At 43.5% G+C, this 23047-nt stretch overlaps 1 protein-coding gene and 1 non-coding gene across 2 annotated transcripts in view; one reads left to right on the top strand and one right to left on the bottom strand.

Annotated features, from left to right (window-relative positions):
• The window catches only part of LOC124802996 (RING finger protein 44-like), a 127441-nt gene that overhangs the window by 35023 nt on the left and 69371 nt on the right, over positions 1-23047 (bottom strand). The gene's annotated exons all lie outside the window — the stretch shown is intronic.
• Trnar-acg lies at positions 16200-16274 on the top strand. Its single transcript has one exon. It is a non-coding gene; the product is annotated as a tRNA-Arg (tRNA).

The raw sequence follows: 23047 nt of genomic DNA, 5'->3' as shown, positions 1-23047 counted from the left end.
TGTTGGTATGCCTCTGTGTGGGCTCTAATCTCTCTGATTTTATCCTCATGGTCTCTTCGCGAGATATACGTAGGAGGGAGCAATATACTGCTCGACTCCTCGCTGAAGGTATGTTCTCGAAACTTCAACAAAAGCCCATACCGAGCTGCTAAGTCATCCACTGGAGTTTATCTATCATCTTCGTAACGCTTTTGTGATTACTAAATGATCCTGTAATGAAGCGCGCTGCTCTCCGTTGGATCCTCTCTATCTCTTCTATCAACCGTATCTGGTACGGATCCCACACTAATGAGCAATATTTAAGCAGTGGGTGAACAAGTGTACTGTAACCTACTTCCTTTGTTTTCGGATTGCATTTCCTTAGGATTCTTCCAATGAATCTCAGTCTGGCATCTGATTTACAGATGATCAACTTTATAGGATCATTCCATTTTAAATCACTCCTAATGCCTACTCCCAGATAATTTATGGAATTAACTGCTTCCAGTTGCTGACCTGCTATTTTGTAGCTAAACGATAAGGGATCTATCTTTCTATGTATTCGCAGCACATTACATTTGTCTACATTGAGATTCAGTTGCCATTCCCTGCACCATGCGTGAATTTGGTGCAGATCCTCCTGCATTTCAGTACAATTTTTCATTGTTACAACCTCTTGATATACTACAGCATCATCCGCAAAAAGCCTCAGTGAACTTCCGATGTCATCCACCAGATCATTTATGTATATTGTGAATAGCAACGGTCCTATGACACTCCCCTGCCGCACACCTGAAATCACTCTTACTTCGGAAGACTTCTCTCCATTGAGAATGACATGCTGCGTCCTGTTATCTAGGAACTCCTCAATCCAATCACACAATTGGTCTGATAGTCCATATGCTCTTACTTTGTTCATTAAACGACTGTGGGGAACTGTATCGAACGCCTTGCGGAAGTCAAGAAACACGGCATCTACCTGGGAACCTGTGTCTATGGCCCTCAGAGTCTCGTGGACAAATAGCGCGAGCTGGGTTTCACACGATCGTCTTTTTCGAAACCCATGCTAATTCCTACAGAGTAGATTTCTAGTCTCCAGAAAAGTCATTGTACTTTAACATAATATGTGTTCCAAAATTCTACAACTGATCGACATTAGAGATATACGTCTATAGTTCTGCACATCTGTTTGACATCCCTTCTTGAAAACCCGGATGACCTGTGCCCTCTTCCAATCCTTTGAAACGCTATGCTCTTCTAGAGACCTACAGTACACAGCTGCAAGAAGTGGGGCAAGTTCCTTCGCGTACTCTGTGTAAAATCGAACTGGTATCCCCTCAGGTCCAGCGGCCTTTCCTCTATCCCTCTGTCATCTATTTCTATATCTACCATTTTGTCATCTGTGTGACAATCTAGAGAGGGGACTACAGTGCAGTCTTCCTCTGTGAAACAGCTTTGGAAAAAGACATTTAGTATTTTGGCCTTTAGTCTGTCATCCTCTGTTTCAGTACCATTTTGGTCACAGAGTGTCTGAACATTTTGTTTTGATCCTCCTACCGCTTTGATATAAGACCAAAATTTCAATGTGTGAAGCATCAACTATCAAGTAATTTTAATTGGATTATAGCATCATTTTAGTGTATAACGAACATGGAAAAAAGGAGGAGTTGCAATATTTGACTGTTTCAGTCTGATTTCAATAGTAAATTTCCCAACTGATAAAATATGTAAAGACAGTGCTCAGCCTGAAACAATGTGTACTCAGTCATTAATTTACTATCTGATCATAATGCACAGTTTATGGACATAAACAATATAGCACCTTACAGCTCTAGGGCATGTTCATACACAGCAGTGAGGTGTATGAATAATAACATGGCACAATGCTTTTAGAGTTGGTTAGAAGAGGAAGTATGGAATGAAGTACACGCATAAATAGAAGCTAACATGAAATTGAATACATTCCACTGTAGATTTGTGCCAATATTTGAAAGTAGCTCCCCTAAAAAGTAATGCAGTAAGCCTATTAAGAAAACAAGTAAGCAATGGATAACTAAAGGGATTAAAATTTTGGCTAAGACGAAAAGGGAAATTTATATAGTGGCCAGAATATGCCAAGATATTCGCAAACTATTTCACACCTACACAGTATTACCTCACGCGATCTTACCAGTCCATCCGCGTTGGGCATGACCCAGCCATTCCGCACTGGGCACGACCCAACCATTATCTGTTTGTAGCCTCACATGCAGCCCAACCAGCTGGGCCACGAGACAAGATTCTCGGGCTGGCATACAAGCTGTGCACGGTCTCTGGTATCTCAGATGCCACTGCCCTCGGACCACATGCGCCAGCACACAAGCGACAAAATTTCTCTGGAGTATATTTACAATTTTGACCCTACACTACCACCCTTCCAACTGGAACACCTGGCAACATAGTTCATGATCATCGACATGACACTACAAAGCCATGTAATTTTTGATGATACTTCTCAGATGTCATACAATCCCCCCTGGCCAATAGCAAATTCAATTCCGCGAAGGTTGTGTTGCCCCACTAGCTCGTCAATGTACCAGAGTGACAACTGCGACAAGAAACTTGGAAGGATAGATCAGACAACTGGATACCACCATCTCAGCTTTGGAGATATCTCAGTACATAAATCAATTTGACTCTCATGCCAGACAGCACGCAATGGCTCGTCAAACGACTATCTCAAGATACAGGTGGCAATGACCGTGTCCAAAACAATGGAATGACAACTTGCCCTGGTTGGCAGGGTTTTTGCTATACTACAGCAACAACAATACATGGCTGTTACAGACAACAATGACTACTGCCAATACATTCCTGGTGCAGCACACTGCTAGCATCCACGAGCAGATGACATGACCCGAGCGACTGCACATCACAACAGTGATGGCACTAGAGGGTGGTGACTTTCAGCCGGCTGCAACAGGTACGCCCACATCTAACGATAACATTCCCCACACAGGTGTGCCGATGTGACCAGGACTGTGTCTGTTTCACAACTGTTTTTGCTAAAAGTCACACAACTCCTCCATGCCTTGTGATCACCAAATGTAAAACATGGTCCACAATAGGTGCTCTAAATAAATTGCACTCTTAAGTCACTTAGAGCTGAAGCATGTGAGCCAAACTAGTTTCGGGCTGTTTCTGAGTGATGGTAATAGACTGTATTTGGCAGACAATTCAAAAAAATTGATACTTGCTCATCTACACTGGCTCTGAAGTGACCACCATTCTGAGAAACGAGCAATGGAGCTTACTATGCCTGCCCTCCAACTACATGCTACAAATGATACTCTTATCAAAATTTCCAGAATTGCCATGCACACTGTGGATCAATGTCCACACAAGAAATTTCCACAGCAGTTTCTGGTTGCAAATGTTCAAGAACCGATCTCGGGTGCTGATTGACTGTCGCTGTCATGTCTACGTGGACCTAATATGATGTATCCTCATACAGTGGAGAGAAAATACCCTGTATCACCAGCAGTTCACTACAACATCAACAGACAGTTCCGAATGAGACTTTTCCGAGAGCATGTTCTTCAATCTCTGTATGTAACACTCATCTGTAACTACTAACGATAGTTGGACTTTAACTGCATACCAAAATACTTTTGTTAGGAAGTGAACCAGATGTCATGCGTTTTTACCTCCAGTACTTAAAGCAGGAATGGCATCACTGTCTCCAAATATTCAGTGTGAACAAGACAGCACCCCCAGGCAGATGACACACACACACACACACACACACACACACACACTTGGGACATACCACACTGCACAACTAGTCACAAACACAGGTCAGTATGATGAACTTTTCTAATAGTGTGCCATTTGTGTTCTCCACACTATGTGGAGAAAGTGCACATCTGAAACACGAGTGATATGAAATACCCAATGGTCAGTTACATTGTGCCTGCCTCGTCCTGATCAGCCCCCTTCCAGAGTCTGAAGGTTTCCAAAATATTCTTTCTATGATCAATCATATCACCCGCTGTGTTGAGGTAACACCCTCGCCAGGCATACCAGTGGAAACGACAGTGAGGACATTTGTACAGTTGGGGATGTCGCGTTTCAGCTGTACGGCATCCATTGCTACAGACCAATGTCATAAATTTCAATTCGCACTATTCTCCACTATACGTAATCTTTGCATCATCCAATGCTATCACATCACCGCCTACCATCCACAGAGCAATGGTTTGGTGGAACACTGGCATCAAAAATTCAAAGCAACACTTGTGTGTCGTGGGACCCCCATGATAGAGTACTTACCCTTGGTTCTTTTATTAGGCACACCTTCTGTGTTCAAAGAAGACGTCTGTGCCTCTTTGGCAGAGACTTTATGCAGCAAGCCAATCACTCTACCAGCATATTTTGTCTCTTTAGTACAATCACTGATAATTATGGAGCTACCAGCTCTAGTCCGGAAGTGAAACATCACATCGCATGACTAGGAATACAGCCGTGCTAGTCCCATGGGTCACCAAGAATTTTCATGCACAAAGCTTTAGAAGACTGCAAACATTGGAAGTCTGTCAGTTTTTCAGTATTTCACCTCAAATCTGCCTGGATTTTATGAGATATAACCAGCACAGCTGATGCACGAACTGCTCACACTGGTGTCGCCACTCGCATCACTTTGGAGCACAACACAGAACATTGAGAATACTGACGTGTTCGAGGTGAGCCTTTATGTGCACTAATTCCAGTCACACGACATGTTATTGATAACGCATTACGTTATTTTCCGCCAATTTTACCCCCTCCTACTAAAATATTTACAAAAAGACAATCATGCGGTGCATAATGATACTGCAATTTTCTGAGCTACCACATAATCGATCGAACCCTGAAAGCAGTGCATCCTTTAAGCTGTGGAGAATTTTCTATCCAGTGGAAATAACTTTTCAAAACGGTTCCTCTTTTAAGGATTATATTTTCCAGACATATTATAGAAATGGGAAACAATGTGGCAGTGTAGTAAAAATATGGGAATAAAAATTTGCCTTTTATATCATTGGCTCTGGACAAAAGCACTGATGTAACTGACATTTCTCAATTTGCCGTGTTTGTGAGGGCTGTTGTTGAGTTCACCACTATGCATAAACTTTATTTTGTCCCAATGGATGACAAGTATGCCTGCTGACATTTTCTTGGTTAGTAAACATTAACAACAACTTAATAATGTTGATGTGGTACTTCCATACCCACAACAGATAACAGTTTCACTGACACAGATGGTTCTGGATGAGGTGTGGCTTATAGTTTCCATACTGAGTAAGATTGTGACAATCTATAGGAACTAACCCAGACCTTGGGCTATGCTACAGATCTGCATGTTACCACAACCAAGACCTGGACTCTTGTCAAACATTTACATACTGTATTTTCTTTCCATTTCATAATCCACTACTAAATAACATCAAAAGTTAACTCCAAGATAAAATTTACATGTAGCTTATTTATCCCCTAACATCTTATTTCCTCAGCAGTTTACCATAACAATTCATATTAAAATAAGCAATTTGGACAGATCTTTAATGTGGTATATGTCACAAGGGTAATCCCAAAAGTAAGGTCTCCTATTTTTTGTATAAGTACATAGACCTGTTTATTTCTACAATGGTTTACATCAGTTTACAGCTTGAACATTTAACTATTTTTCAACATAATCACCTTTTCTGTCGATGCATTTTTGTAGACGCTGTGGCAGTTTTTGTATGCCCATGTCATACCAGCTCCCTGCCACGCTGTTCAGAAAGTTATGAACCTCTTCTTTCACCTCGTCGTTTGAGCTGAATCGCTTTGCGGCCAAATGTTCTTTTAAACTAGGGAACAGGTGATAAGTCACTGGGTGCCAAGTCAGGACTATAGGGTGTGTGATTTGTTCCATTGAAACTGTTGCAGGAGAGCAACGGTTTGCTGAGCGATGTGTGGGCGAGCATTGCCATGGAGAATGTGTACACCCTTGCTCAAAATTCCTCTTCTCCGGTTATGAATTGCCCATTTGAGTTTTTTCAGAGTCTCACAGTACTTGTCAGCATTAACTGTGGTCCTAGCAATTCAGCTCCGAGGATGAGGTGAAAGAAGAGGTTCATAACTTTCTAAACAGCATGGCAGCGAGCTGATATGACATGGGCGTACAAAATCTGCCACAGCGTCTACAAAAATGCAATGACAGAAATGGCGATTACGTCGAAAAATAGCTAAATGTTCAAGCTGTAAACTGATGTAAACCATTGTAGAAATAAACATGTCTATGTACTTATAAAAAAATAGAAGACCTTACTTTTGGGATTACCCTCTTAGCTTCAGTGCACACTTAACATTTCTGGCGTTTTCATTTCTAAACTTTGGACTTTTAAAAGTGCTCAGACAGTGGCTTTCGAGTTTGCATGACGAAATTTATGTTTCTGTGAAGTCATGGGTCTTGTGCTGTGACTGGCTGACAAGCAATCGCCATGTTAATTTACATACTGTATTTTTTGTACTATTTACATTTGTGTATTGGGAATTAAGCATTCTAAGTCATCTAGTGCATGAAAGACCTCTCTCAAATGTGTAGTTTTTAGTATGGTTTCTGGAGCGAAAGTGTCAGCAAATTTGACATTTAGCACAAGATGCCATTCTATGAATGAGAATGTGTTTTGGAAAACGTAACGCCAGTGGCTAAACATGTCACTACCCCTCTCTCATGCACTCAATTTCATAAGCTAAACTGATACTTAGAACAAAGGAATTGTTTCTTATCATTTATTGATGTACTTTTGTTTAACTTAATCCATTTGTTTGTAGATGAAATCAGCTTGTCTCCCCTTCTGTGGCACAAATTGGTCTATGACCATTTCATTGAAATTTGGCTGATTCAGTAGTTCTTTTTCAAGAGAACACATTGCAAGTGCACAAAGTCTGTCCTCATTCATAGCATCGGGCATAAATGTTTTCACTCGCTTTAATATAGAGAAGCTGTATTCTGCCTCTTCTGTTCTCATAGGAAAGGTTACTATTATTTGTAGAAGTTTGATACTTTCAGGAAATACTTTTGCCAAACTGTTTTCATACAGAAAGTTCAAAAAGTCAAAGCACCTGACGCTTTCATAAAATCGTTTTGGCTATATGGCACATTCAATTCATGATGCAAGTCTGAACACTGCAATTTAAACACACTGAGAGCTATATTCAGTTCTTTTTCAGGGAAAAAGAATTTTATGTTTGGAAAACAATGATGGTTCAAAGAGTTGTGCAACTGACAAGTTATCATTAAAATTGAATGGATCAGTGATCTGAATCATGATGTGGTCACAGACGTCTCTTCCTGCTCCCAGTGACATCAGAGTCCAGCAAGGTCCTAACATGCAGGACAGAAGTTGCAAACTGAGATGTATGTTCAATAGTTTTCACTGCATTAATATTCCTTCACTGGAGTTGGCTGAAGAGAACCTCATATATATATATATATATATATATATATATATATATATATATATATATATATATATATATATAATGGAAGGAAACATTCCACGTGGGAAAAATTATATATAAAAACAAAGATGAGGTGACTTACCGAACAAAAGCGCTGGCAGGTCGATAGACACACAAACAAACACAAACATACACACAAAATTCAAGCTTTCGCAACAAACTGTTGCCTCATCAGGAAAGAGGGAAGGAGAGGGGAAGACGAAAGGAAGTGGGTTTTAAGGGAGAGGGTAAGGAGTCATTCCAATCCCGGGAGCGGAAAGACTTACCTTAGGGGGAAAAAAGGACAGGTATACACTCGCACACACGCACATATCCATCCACACATACAGACACAAGCAGACTTATTTAAAGACAAAGAGTTTGGGCAGAGATGTCAGTCGAGGCAGAAGTGTAGAGGCAAAGAAGTTGTTGAAAGACAGGTGAGGTATGAGTGGCGGCAACTTGAAATTAGCGGAAATTGAGGCCTGGCAGATGACGAGAAGAGAGGATATACTGAAGGGCAAGTTCCCATCTCCGGAGTTCGGATAGGTTGGTGTTGGTGGGAAGTATCCAGATAACCCGGACGGTGTAACACTGTGCCAAGATGTGCTGGCTGTGCACCAAGGCATGTTTAGCCACAGGGTGATCCTCATTACCAACAAACACTGTCTGCCTGTGTCCATTCATGCGAATGGACAGTTTGTTGCTGGTCATTCCCACATAGAATGCATCACAGTGTAGGCAGGTCAGTTGGTAAATCACGTGGGTGCTTTCACACGTGGCTCTGCCTCTGATCGTGTACACCTTCCGGGTTACAGGACTGGAGTAGGTGGTGGTGGGAGGGTGCATGGGACAGGTTTTGCATCGGGGGCGGTTACAAGGATAGGAGCCAGAGGGTAGGGAAGGTGGTTTGGGGATTTCATAGGGATGAACTAACAGGTTACGAAGGTTAGGTGGACGGCGGAAAGACACTCTTGGCGGAGTGGGGAGGATTTCATGAAGGATGGATCTCATTTCAGGGCAGGATTTGAGGAAGTCGTATCCCTGCTGGAGAGCCACATTCAGAGTCTGGTCCAGTCCCGGAAAGTATCCTGTCACAAGTGGGGCACTTTTGTGGTTCTTCTGTGGGGGATTCTGGGTTTGAGGGGACGAGGAAGTGGCTCTGGTTATTTGCTTCTGGACCAGGTCGGGAGGGTAGTTGCGGGATGCGAAAGCTGTTTTCAGGTTGTTGGTGTAATGATTCAGGGATTCCGGACTGGAGCAGATTCGTTTGCCACGAAGACCTAGGCTGTAGGGAAGGGACCGTTTGATGTGGAATGGGTGGCAGCTGTCATAATGGAGGTACTGTTGCTTGTTGGTGGGTTTGATGTGGATGGACGTGTGAAGTTGGCCATTGGACAGGTGGAGGTCAACATCAATGAAAGTGGCATGGGATTTGGAGTAGGACCAGGTGAAACTGATGGAACCAAAGAAGTTGAGGTTGGAGAGGAAATTCTGGAGTTCTTCTTCACTGTGAGTCCAGATCATGAAGATGTCATCAATAAATCTGTACCAAACTTTGGGTTGGCAGACTTGGGTAACCAAGAAGGCTTCCTCTAAGCGACCCATGAATAGGTTGGCGTACGAGGGGGCCATCCTGGTGCCCATGGCTGTTCCCTTTAATTGTTGGTATGTCTGGCCCTCAAAAGTGAAGAAGTTGTGGGTCAGGATGAAGCTGGCTAAGGTGATGAGGAAAGAGGTTTTAGGTAGGGTGGCAGGTGATCGGCGTGAAAGGAAATGCTCCATCGCAGCAAGGCCCTGGACGTGCGGAATATTTGTGTATAAGGACGTGGCATCAATGGTTACAAGGATGGTTTCCGGGGGTAACAGATTGGGTAAGGATTCCAGGCGTTCAAGGAAGTGGTTGGTGTCCTTGATGAAGGATGGGAGACTGCATGTAATGGGTTGAAGGTGTTGATCTACGTAGGCAGAGATACGTTCTGTGGGGGCTTGGTAACCAGCTACAATGGGGCGGCCGGGATGATTGGGTTTGTGGATTTTAGGAAGAAGGTAGAAGGTAGGGGTGCGGGGTGTCGGTGGGGTCAGGAGGTTGATGGAGTCAGGCGAAAGGTTTTGCAGGGGGCCTAAGGTTCTGAGGATTCCTTGAAGCTCCGCCTGGACATCGGGAATGGGGTTACCTTGGCAAACTTTGTATGTGGTGTTGTCTGAAAGCTGACGCAGTCCCTCAGCCACATACTCCCGACGATCAAGTACCACGGTCGTGGAACCCTTGTCCGCCGGAAGAATGACGATGGATCGGTCAGCCTTCAGATCACGGATAGCCTGGGCTTCAGCAGTGGTGATGTTGGGTGTAGGATTAAGGTTTTTTAAGAAGGATTGAGATGCAAGGCTGGAAGTCAGAAATTCCTGGAAGGTTTGGAGAGGGTGATTTTGAGGAAGAGGAGGTGGGTCCCGCTGTGACGGAGGACGGAACTGTTCCAGGCAGGGTTCAATTTGGATGGTGTCTTGAGGAGTCAGATCATTAGGAGTAGGATTAGGATCATTTTTCTTCGTGGCAAAGTGATACTTCCAGCAGAGAGTACGAGTGTAGGACAGTAAATCTTTGACGAGGGCTGTCGTCTTATTTTCCTCTTTCTGTTTTTGCCAGTAGTTTCACTTTGTATTCACTTCTCCTTTTTACCGTAATCTGCTATACTATTTTATCCCGCCTATATATATACTCAATAATACGTAACCTACTTCCAAACCATAACAAAAAAAATATTTTTTTGCCGGTTTCAGCACTACCGCCGCTATAATATCCACCGTTTCTAGTTCACAAACAGCTCCTTTCACCTTTTAAACAACCATTTCGGCCAGTTCTAATAACTTTCGCTTTATTTCCATTTCCGTTTTTCCCACATCACTGATCATTTTTAGCTGCTTCCCACGGGTTTTAACGCCATTATTTCTTCGTCAGACAATTGTTAGCCTCATTTTCATAATCTGCCACCACAATACCACTCCTTTTAATATACTACAAGCAGTTTTTTCGAAATTTTCCCGAATTTCTCCGTCCTTTAACGTGTTTTGGCGGCAACACAACCACCTAACCTTTATGCACATCGTTGTCTACCAACCCAAGTCCAACATAGCCCAGCCGTAACCAACACCTTTTCGCCTTTTCTCATTCCAGATCTCCAGTTTCTTTCCGGTTCACCTTTATCTCTCCCCATATATTTTCATTTTCATTTTCATTTCACCTCGTGTTACACTTTCCACCTTCTAATACCATGTCACCCTCACAACACCCCCACAATGACCCCATTAAGTTTTATTTACATTCCCTTCGCAAACATGCCTTCGCCCTAACCAGATTACGCTCGCATATTTTATTTTCTCAGGCTTGTCTGACATTTGGCATTACCCCCAAAGGCCTCACACTCAAAGTTCCCATCTCTGGCTGCAACCCTTCCTTCCATCAGTCCCTATACCAGTTCCAAACTGAACAATCCATTGCCCTCACCCACCTAATCCTTCACCTACACATCAACTCAGCCAATGAACACACCCGTCAACTCCTATCCTTAATAAAAGTCCTTAATCTTTCCTCTCCCACATCCACACCGGCTGTTCAGAGCATCCTCCTACAGGCCAACCGTAAATTAGAACAGCATGCCACCCTCCACCTCAAAAAACTATCCAATCTCCTGGTTTCCCACCTCCGGAAAGGCAACTCACTCACCCTTCACAACCTTTCCAGCAAACCTCAACCTCCTCTCATTGCACACAAACCCAGTCTCTCCCATCTACTCAATCTCCCACTTCCAGCTCCACTCCCTCCAAAACCTCAAAATTCCGATCAACACAATCTGGAAACACAACACCCTAATTCAGTAGTTAACCTTTCCTCCAAACCTCTCTCCCAATCCGAAACCTCTGTCCTATCCAAAGGCCTCACCTTCAGCCCCACTCCCAGATTCAACCAAACAGCCCTTGTCAAAGATTTACTGTCCTACACTCGTACTCTCTGCTGGAAGTATCACTTTGCCACGAAGAAAAATGATCCTAATCCTACTCCTAATGATCTGACTCCTCAAGACACCATCCAAATTGAACCCTGCCTGGAACAGTTTCGTCCTCCGTCACAGTGGGACCCACCTCCTCTTCCTCAAAATCACCCTCTCCAAACCTTCCAGGAATTTCTGACTTCCAGCCTTGCATCTCAATCCTTCTTAAAAAACCTTAATCCTACACCCAACATCACCACTGCTGAAGCCCAGGCTATCCGTGATCTGAAGGCTGACCGATCCATAGTCATTCTTCCGGCGGACAAGGGTTCCACGACCGTGGTACTTGATCGTCGGGAGTATGTGGCTGAGGGACTGCGTCAGCTTTCAGACAACACCACATACAAAGTTTGCCAAGGTAACCCCATTCCCGATGTCCAGGCGGAGCTTCAAGGAATCCTCAGAACCTTAGGCCCCCTGCAAAACCTTTCGCCTGACTCCATCAACCTCCTGACCCCACCGACACCCCGCACCCCTACCTTCTACCTTCTTCCTAAAATCCACAAACCCAATCATCCCGGCCGCCCCATTGTAGCTGGTTACCAAGCCCCCACAGAACGTATCTCTGCCTACGTAGATCAACACCTTCAACCCATTACATGCAGTCTCCCATCCTTCATCAAGGACACCAACCACTTCCTTGAACGCCTGGAATCCTTACCCAATCTGTTACCCCCGGAAACCATCCTTGTAACCATTGATGCCACGTCCTTATACACAAATATTCCGCACGTCCAGGGCCTTGCTGCGATGGAGCATTTCCTTTCACGCCGATCACCTGCCACCCTACCTAAAACCTCTTTCCTCATCACCTTAGCCAGCTTCATCCTGACCCACAACTTCTTCACTTTTGAGGGCCAGACATACCAACAATTAAAGGGAACAGCCATGGGCACCAGGATGGCCCCCTCGTACGCCAACCTATTCATGGGTCGCTTAGAGGAAGCCTTCTTGGTTACCCAAGTCTGCCAACCCAAAGTTTGGTACAGATTTATTGATGACATCTTCATGATCTGGACTCACAGTGAAGAAGAACTCCAGAATTTCCTCTCCAACCTCAACTCCTTTGGTTCCATCAGTTTCACCTGGTCCTACTCCAAATCCCATGCCACTTTCCTTGACGTTGATCTCCACCTGTCCAATGGCCAACTTCACACGTCCATCCACATCAAACCCACCAACAAGCAACAGTACCTCCATTATGACAGCTGCCACCCATTCCACATCAAACGGTCCCTTCCCTACAGCCTAGGTCTTCGTGGCAAACGAATCTGCTCCAGTCCGGAATCCCTGAATCATTACACCAACAACCTGAAAACAGCTTTCGCATCCCGCAACTACCCTCCCGACCTGGTCCAGAAGCAAATAACCAGAGCCACTTCCTCGTCCCCTCAAACCCAGAATCCCCCACAGAAGAACCACAAAAGTGCCCCACTTGTGACAGGATACTTTCCGGGACTGGACCAGACTCTGAATGTGGCTCTCCAGCAGGGATACGACTTCCTCAAATCCTGCCCTGAAATGAGATCCATCCTTCATGAAATCCTCCCCACTCCGCCAAGAGTGTCTTTCCGCCGTCCACCTAACCTTCGTAACCTGTTAGTTCATCCCTATGAAATCCCCAAACCACCTTCCCTACCCTCTGGCTCCTATCCTTGTAACCGCCCCCGATGCAAAACCTGTCCCATGCACCCTCCCACCACCACCTACTCCAGTCCTGTAACCCGGAAGGTGTACACGATCAGAGGCAGAGCCACGTGTGAAAGCACCCACGTGATTTACCAACTGACCTGCCTACACTGTGATGCATTCTATGTGGGAATGACCAGCAACAAACTGTCCATTCGCATGAATGGACACAGGCAGACAGTGTTTGTTGGTAATGAGGATCACCCTGTGGCTAAACATGCCTTGGTGCACAGCCAGCACATCTTGGCACAGTGTTACACCGTCCGGGTTATCTGGATACTTCCCACCAACACCAACCTATCCGAACTCCGGAGATGGGAACTTGCCCTTCAGTATATCCTCTCTTCTCGTCATCTGCCAGGCCTCAATCTCCGCTAATTTCAAGTTGCCACCACTCATACCTCACCTGTCTTTCAACAACTTCTTTGCCTCTACACTTCTGCCTCGACTGACATCTCTGCCCAAACTCTTTGTCTTTAAATATGTCTGCTTGTGTCTGTATGTGTGGATGGATATGTGCGTGTGTGCGAGTGTATACCTGTCCTTTTTTCCCCCTAAGGTAAGTCTTTCCGCTCCCGGGATTGGAATGACTCCTTACCCTCTCCCTTAAAACCCACTTCCTTTCGTCTTCCCCTCTCCTTCCCTCTTTCCTGATGAGGCAACAGTTTGTTGCGAAAGCTTGAATTTTGTGTGTCTATCGACCTGCCAGTGCTTTTGTTCGGTAAGTCACCTCATCTTTGTTTTTATATATATATATATATATATATAGGAAATCTTCATCTTGGAGGGAACTCTCGAGTCCCATAGCCACAAGGCTATCATTACTTATCTTGTCATCATTACTATCATCATCAATTATTTTTGCATGCACTCAATTTCCGGGGTCAGGGATTTTTCTCTGCCTCGTGATGACTATGTGTTGTGTGATGTCCTTAGGTTAGTTAGGTTAAGTAGTTCTAAGTTCTAGGGGACTGATGACCATAGATGTTAAGTCCCATAGTGCTCAGAGCCATTTGAACAATTTTTTGAACTCAATTTCCTTCTGGTATTTGTGTATACAGTGCGTTTAACATCAGTTGCAACTTACGATGTTTGGCTCACCGGAGGGAATGCAACAGCGTTGCCCAGGTAACACCAATGGTGAGCTGGCTTAACCAACCGAATCACTGGCAGTGTGGTAGGGAAAGTGTCCCCCATCGGCAGATCAACAGAACTACGTGGTATTGAGCGTTAGATAAAAGTTAAACTTTCAAAACGCTTTAGAAATAACACCGCTGGTCAGAAATTGCAACAGAATATTATCAGAGAAAGGGGAGAACGTAGGGCAGAAGAAAAAAATAGTGTAGAAATTGATCAATAGAGTGCACTGCTTTTCCTCCTTTTGCAAATACGGCATTCACCATGACTGTCTCAATGCAGGATTGCGCTCTACTTGTAAAGCTGTATCACAAAAATGATGACTGTGCACACATCGCTCTGCAGAAGTTCACTTAAACATTTGAAAAAAGGCGTTGTTCCAGTGACTGCCGTGGGTCTGGAGAAAATACTTCCGAAATTTGAAAGGATGGGTTCTTTAGGTCTGCAACCTGTTAGAGGGAGGAGATGAATTCATTTGACGTCAGTGAAAGCAGTGGCCACAGCAATGCAAGATGAGACGAGTGGAGGTGTAAAAATGCGTAGTGTACAGAGAATTGCCCAAACATTGGACATAACCGTGAGCACGGTGCGTAAAATCCTGTGGAACATCCTTCTTTGCTATCCATTCAAAATTACTAATGTGAAAGAGTTGCTTCCAGTTGACCTGCCAGCAAGCGAGACCTTTGCTTTAGAATTTCTTGCTTACATGGAGTTGGACAATGATTGGCCGTGGAAGATTTTGTGGGCAGATGAAGCCCACTTCCATCTGACAGGATAGTCAATTTACAGAATTGTCGAATATGGGCAACAGAAAATCCACAAGCAAATCAAACAGTACCATTTCATCCTGAAAAGCTCACTGTGTGGTGTGGGTTTACAGCACGATTTATCGTACGGACATATTTTTTCGAAGAGACAGGTGCTTCCGGTCCGTAAACCTCTCCAGTCCGCTTCCTTCCCCTTCAACTCTTCTGCCAGAGGAAGGAGCCACTGGTTCCAAAAGCTTGTAAAAGTTAAATCTTTTTGTGTGTGTTCCCCCCTGCCGCTGTTTGGTGAGTAGATTTTTTTATCTGTCCATTTACATTGAATTATCAGTAATTGATTATTTTCGTTGAAATAAACTATAAAATGTGCGAGAATCAGAATTTACTACTGAATCATTTGAGATCGGCCACTTCCGAAGCTTGCTGTCCATGCAGACAAACAAGACTGATGGGTTCCACACCCAGTAGGCCTGGCATTATCATCACCTGCTAAAGTGCTCAGCACATGTTGGCAACTACACTTCCCTCCACTTGCTCCATACTGAACTTTCGAAAGTAGCAACTAATTTTAAACGCACTATAGTTGTTACACTCTGTGATTTGAAACTCCATCTGATGGACTTAGGACAAGTAGGAATACGTTTTTTTCACTATCTCATCAAGAACAGCAATGTGTTTAGGAGTCTGGCAAAATAAGGGTACAAATTCCTTCCAAGCTGCTGAAGAAGATTCGCTCTTGCTTACTGCCTGTCACACAACTTCCAACAACTAAATTTAACTGATGCTCACAACAGTGAATGGAGTGGGCATTTTTATACACTGCTTTAATTCTGAAACTTCCTGGCAGATTAAAACTGTCTGCCGGACCAAGACTCGAATTCGGGACCTTTGCCTTTCGCAGGCAAGTGCTCTACCAACTGAGCTACCCAAGACGACTCACGCCCCGTCCTCACAGCTTTACTTCTGCCAGTACCTCGTATCCTACCTTCCAAACATAACAGGAGAACTTCTGTTAAGTTTGGAAGGTAGGAGACGAGGTACTGGCAGAAGTAAAGCTGTGAGGACGGGGCGTGAGTCTTGCTTGGGTAGCTCAGTTGGTAGAGCACTTGCCCACGAAAAGCAAAGGTCCCGAGTTCGAGTCTCGGTCTGGCAGACAGTTTTAATCTGCCAGGAAGTTTCCTATCAGTGCACACACTGCTGCAGAGTGAAAATCTCATTCTGCTTTAATTCTGATTTTAACTCCACTTTTCTGGCCACTGATAACAGGAGCACCATCATAACAATGAGCTATCAGTTTCAGAGGCGTTTCATTTACGTTCATTTTCTCTAGCTCGCTGCAAACAGCTGCTGTTACATATCCTGCAGTGTGACTTTTTGGTCGTACAAAAGAAATAAATCTTTTGTTAATTTTCCCCAGCGGCTCATAGCGAATAATTACAACCAGTTGTGACAAATTTGCACTATCAGTGGTTTTGTCAACTTCGATAGCAAGGAAACTTGTCTTCAACAGTTCATTCCTGATCAGCTTTAGGCATACTTTGTAAATTGATTCTAACAGTTCATTTTGAACTGATTTGGAAAGGCCTAAGAAAAACCCATTTCCTGATTTTGAATCGTGCTGCTTCAATATGCCTTCGTTCTAGTCCTCGAAAAATTGCTGCGTTCTTGGAATTTTCTGCAAGATTTAATGCAATCCATTAGTTTGCTCAAGATATACCAGTTTTTTTGAGACATTTTCACTGTATGTCTTTTATGTTACGGTGGTAAGCACTGTCTAGTTCACACATTATGTCCACTCTTCCTAGCACTGACAATTCAATAAAACCATTTCAATGTTTTTCACTAGAACTGTGTTTTTCAGCATAGTGTGAAATTTTTTTAAGTCTGATGCTCTCACCCGTACAAGCATTATCACACCCGTTTGTCACAAGACAGGTGAAACAGAAAAATGCGTTTTTTAGTTCACAACCACACGACCACTCAGCTGCATTGCACCTTGTTTTGTTAAAATTTTGTGCTTACTCTTGCCTGGACTTACACTGTTTTTGTTATTGATTAATTTTCAGTTCTGGTCTGGGCACCCCAAGTTCCTTCACTTTTATCCTATAGGCATGTTCCAAATTTTTATCTGATACATTACATACTGAATTCATACCGTGCTGTTTTTGAACTTTTGGTACACTGCAGTTACTCAGATAGTATAGCTCACTTCACTCAGGCCAAATACCCTCACAAAAAGAGAAACAATAACACACATTACCTGTGAACAGTGTCAGCAAGCAAGGAAATCAAAGTAACGGAACACATTTTGCACGCTTTGTTCTACTTCTCTTTTGGTAGAAGCAGTGGATCATGAAGTGTGTGTGGAGGTTAGTAGGACACACTTAAGCTGAACGACCAGAGCCTGTGGGCCAGCCACAAAAGCTGTACCCAATACAGACCACTCCCCCAAACCTCTGCTGCATAGAGCTAAGCAGCATTTCAAGGCACGCAACCCGCTTGGCTCGGCGCCAGGCTGGCGCACCAGCGGACGCGCGTACTCTAGAACACCCCGTATGCGCATCCGGGATAACGCTTTCTCGCTGGTGCCTGCAGAGTCTAAGTCCGTTATCAGCGCATGACATAACAAGGTCTTGCGCTCCCTATATAAGCGGGCAGTGCACGCCAGCAGAATCATTCTGCTGTGAGCTCTATCTGCAACAGCATTGAAGCACTATGCCTCATTGACGTGTGTATCGTCAACACCGCCACCGCATGCCTGTCTACATACACATCTTAAGCCTTGAAAATAAACTTGGCACAAATGGAACTGCACAAAGTGTTATATTGAATGGACCTATATTTTTCCGTGGATGTCGAGTTAAATTTAGTCTCGATGCTGGCACAGGGAATACTGGAAGCGGATGGTTTACCCTTGCTATTGTTCGATGTGAAAATGCCTCTCTACCTGGACTCTAATCTTTCGCCGACCGAGATGTCGTCGCCTACAAGACCTGGCATTGTGGAATAGATGCTAGATCTCAATCTAGACCCAGTTATGTATAATAATAAATATTGCTTGACATCACATTTCAACAGTCCCAAAAGCACTGACTGGCGTTATTTAAATCCATGTGGAAGGTATGCAAAATGTGTCCTGATGATGTAAATCTGTAAAATGTTGTTCAGGAATTTATTTTAATATATATTCTGTGGTGACTCCACTTCAGAGCCTTTAATTACAAGCTGAGCCAGTTCTGGATCTTTATTACTAGTGTAAGGATGATGCATAGACTGGCAGCTGACCATGAATGTAAATAAATGTAACATACTGCACATACACAGGAAAAGAAATCCACTACTGTACACCTACACTATTGGTGACAAATTTTTGGAAACAACAACTAACTGTAAAAATGAAGGCGTATCTATCCTGAGCAACCTCAAGTGGAATGACCACATAAAATAAATAGCAGGAAAAGTAGATGCTAGACAGATTCATATGCAGAATCTTTAAGGAAACTATTCATCCACTAAAGAAATGACTTATAATGCACTTGTCTGACATTCTCCAGTACTGATCATCAACCTGGGAGCCTTAGCAAATAGCACTGATAGAAGTCAGAGAGATGATCAAATGAAGAGTGGCATGTTTTGTTGTAGGATTGTTTAGTACACTCTACAGCATTACAGAGATGCTCAACAAACTCCAGTGGCAGACGATACAAGAAAATAATTCACGTAGCTACGAGTGTAAATGATATGTAGTAACATAACAAGACAGGGTGATTCATGACTTGACAAGTGCTAATAGTTTATTTCACAACTTTGTTGGACAACACCAACTGTCTGTGTGTGTGTGTGTGTGTGTGTGTGTGTGTGTGTGTGTGTGTGTGTTTTTTGAGATAATGGTAAATAACCTAGGGTTATATTATGCTCTCTTCAACAACTAATATTTAATGGATACAGAAACTACAAACAGCTGTATAAATGATAAATGTAAACATGCAAATACTGCTGTCAGATGCTTGCGCCATTTGCCAGTGACGGAGCTTGCCTGTTTCAACCCCTCACACAGAAAATTGCTGGTATTGTGTATTGAACAATATTGTTACAAATAGCTGGGATGAGTTTCCAGTAACATCATGTGACTACACCAGTGACAATTACAACACACTAAATGAATTCTAATTATTGTCTTATATCTTAGAAGGTAATGTTGTTTATCCGGTAAAGCACCTTCACTATATGCAGTAACTGTCAGGGACAGCTGTGGACACTAAGCTGGAGAAGCAGTGGGAAATGACTGCGCCAAGTCACCAAGCCGCCCGTGAGTGCACACAGACGTCAGCCACCGACACTGCCGCTACTGCTAATCCAATAGACATTGTCCCAAACACATATTCGAAAATACCTAGATTATACACGTTTTTCGATTATTTGTGCATCTTCTCCTCCACGTTAACCTGAATAATCGGGAGTATATAGTGTATAACACTGTTGGTAATAAATTAATTAACCAAGCATGTTCCACTGGAATTTTGTTGTAGATGGTCAAAAAAGTAGTCAGATACAGAACTGCGTGGTTGATATGTGGAGCACTTAGCCATTTATTGTATACCATATCCGCTATCCAAAATTCTCCAACTTTTACAGATGCACTCCTTATACGACTCCACGTGAATACTTACTACCCCTCCCACTGGCTATTCACGATACACAAGCCAATACTACCCCAGCAGCCAATTCCCATAAAAATGAACTGTGTTTACAGCCCGTTCTTCAACTCCTGTTCCAAAGCATGGGCAAACAGCTAGTCCGCTTATAAGCATGATCAGAAATATTTGCAACCATTATTATGTATATTACCTTCAACAAATTTTGAAGAGCCCAGGTAATTATAATATTCAAATATAATAGACAACTATTTTCCCGTTCCTTCTGTACAAGCCCCATCACTGAACTTCTGAGTCAGCCTAAATGCCTACCTTCCCAAAAGACGTGGCACGGGAGTAACTAAGTACTTCTACTAACGTATAAGGCACACAAACCTTCGCCATCCAACTTTATATCTCATCATACAAATCACACACTATTAGCTAATTTCGTCAGTGTTAGATCTAACATGATCTCATAGTTTTTAATTTGTACAAACAAACACCGTTTGAAGAAGGAGGAGGAGGAGGAGGAGGAGGAGATAACATGCGGAACAAATGGCTGGGTGTCAATATAACTCTTACACATACACACCATTTGTAGGTATGTAAGATTAAGATGATGATGATTCGTTTGTGGGGCGTGCAACTGCGCGGTTATCAGTGCCTGTACAAATTCCCAACCTTTGCTCAGCCCAATCTCGACACTTTCATGAATGAGGATGAAATGATGAGGACAACACAAACACCCAGTCATCTCAAGGCAGGTGAAAATACCTGACCCTGCCAGGAATCGAACCCAGGACCCCATGCTCGGGAATCTAGAACGCGACTGAGACCACGAGCTGCGGACAGGTATGTAAGAGTTGCAATACTCTAAGACAGAGCATCGAACAGAGTACATTAGTGTCGTTCGTGTTTAATGTTGTTTCCAGGGCTGGTAAGGTGTATAAGGTTCTTGTGCAGGGTGATCACTGAAGGACAGGGAGTGCCACTTATCCATTTGAGGTTTCATTGTGGTTGTCGGACAATTAGGTGTGACAGTGGCATGGAAGTAGATTGCACAAAAATGTGATGCAGGCACACGTCTCATTGAACTTTCGATTGACTTCATCTGATCGCCACGTCAGGGGACCACCGTTTCTGCACCGAGTATATCCTAACCTCTTCGCATCTGCACCTGCCATCTCAGAACAAGTAATTGACTCCCTGCAACCTTCCGTGGCATCCCAAACCGTCGGTTGACAGCTAGCAGCGGCAAGACTACAGAATTAACATGCTATGTGTATGCTGCTGTTAACACAACACAAATGGCTTCATCTGGAGTGGTGCCACGACTGGAAAGCACAGAGTGCTGGCGAATGGTTTCACACTGTGTTCAGCACCAAATCACAGTTCTGCATTACCCTCAATGACCACCGTCAGCAAGTATGGTGACAGCCTGCCGAGAAGTCCTAATCCAGGAACAGAGGTCTTACTTCTGGCACGACAGTAAGGAGCCATTCCTTATGACGTCTGGTCACTGCTGGCAAGAGATTCAGGGGAGGGGGGGCTCCGATAGCAAAATTGTTCGTCCTGGATATCCGGCAATCTTACATATTGCCTCTCGTGCACCAGTATCGTGGTGCCATTTTTCTAGAGGACGATGCTTAGTTCCACATGGCATGTGTCTTTAAGAACTGTCTGCATGACTTTGAGGTACTCCAGTGATCAGTAAAATCCCCAGGTCTGCCCCGACAGAACATGCTGTGGGCCTAGATTGCACATCAACTCCGTCCTAGTGCCAGAATACCAAGGACCAGTTACAAAAGGACCAGTTACAACTGCTGTAGATCAGTTTGCCTCAGGAGAGGATACAACGGAATTATGACAACCTTCCCAACCTTATCAGGGTACGCACTCAGACTCAAACTGCCTAGTTCATAGTAAATTTCACTATTTTGCAATCACTGACATGACATAACAAACACGCACTCAACCCATGAATTTTCTCTAAGGCTGTTTATTTATCCAGTTAAATAACATTTCCCAAAGGAGTATGTCTAGATTCCCCTCCCCCAAAACACCCCTTCCTCAATGGTGGTGAGATTTTCACAATACCAAATATTAGTGTCCTCACTGCTCACCAGTAAACCTACATCAGACAATGAAGAAGTGCCACTTCCCTCCCACAAGAAGCTACGGAAATGATGCACTCGGGCAGAGACCCTCTTGCCTAAGCAAGTCAAATACAATTTAGGTAAAAAACCAACTACCTGCAAATCACCGATTCATTTTAGTTTAGTGCAGTGGTTATCTTAATGTTACAGTGTCGTTATGATTTATAGCTTCCTTGTGATCTAGGTAACCAAACAAAGATACTTGCTACTTCGTGCACTTAAGTACTTTAATGGTTCCACGATGTAAGACCTTCTGACTTGTATTAAACTGTACAATCCCACATCTGTTTCAAAATTGGAAGTCTTTAGTGTTGGGGAATGGGGAAACTTCCCTTCAGGATTTTCAATCTTGTTGAATTCACGTAAGAGACGTACATAATAGTGTTTGGCATTCACTGTGAAGATATATTATTGTAGAGCACACACTTTTCATGGACTGACCACAAGGCCTGCCACCATGCAATGCTGCATGAGCCAGCTCAATAACAAAATGCACTACGTAAATTAAATGTACTATGTAATTAAATGCTCTATGTAAATTAAATCAATACCTTTGACATCAGATTCAGGTTTTCAGAAAATTACCTTTCGTTTGGTATGCATCTCAAGTTGATTAAATTGTTATTTCAAAACCTGTTATAATTAATCTTTAACTATTCACTATCAGACTAATTTTCCTCCACGATTTGAGACCACCACCTACTTGTCTAACCGATGGACTATGGTTTGTGGCAGTGGATGTATTTTCTGGGTCCTAATTTGATTAAATCTACATATTGCAAAAAAGCAGATACTGGTAGAGGCTAGCCAGCTGTTAGTTTCAAATTCAGGCCATGGTTACTTGCTACAGAAGGACAAGAGAATGCCTGCCGTTTTTGCAGAAGTTGCCAGCTCGTCAGGATTTCCAACCCCCGAGTCGTCGTCTCTGACAGTTGCAAAGGGGATCTAACGGCAACCACAGTGCTGGTTACATTGGCTATACAGCCTTCCTATTGTCAGTGAAAGCTTACTGTGCCAAGGGGTTCCTCAGCCACAAGAGTGTCTAGAATCACCGTAAGCATTGGGCTGTTGTGACTAGTTGATCGAGTTGAATGGACCTGTGAAGTTAAACAATCATGAATTTGGGGTCAGTT

Source organism: Schistocerca piceifrons, chromosome 6, assembly GCF_021461385.2.
Source record: "Schistocerca piceifrons isolate TAMUIC-IGC-003096 chromosome 6, iqSchPice1.1, whole genome shotgun sequence".
NCBI lineage: Eukaryota > Metazoa > Arthropoda > Insecta > Orthoptera > Acrididae > Schistocerca > Schistocerca piceifrons.
This window is presented reverse-complemented; position numbering and strand designations above follow the sequence as displayed.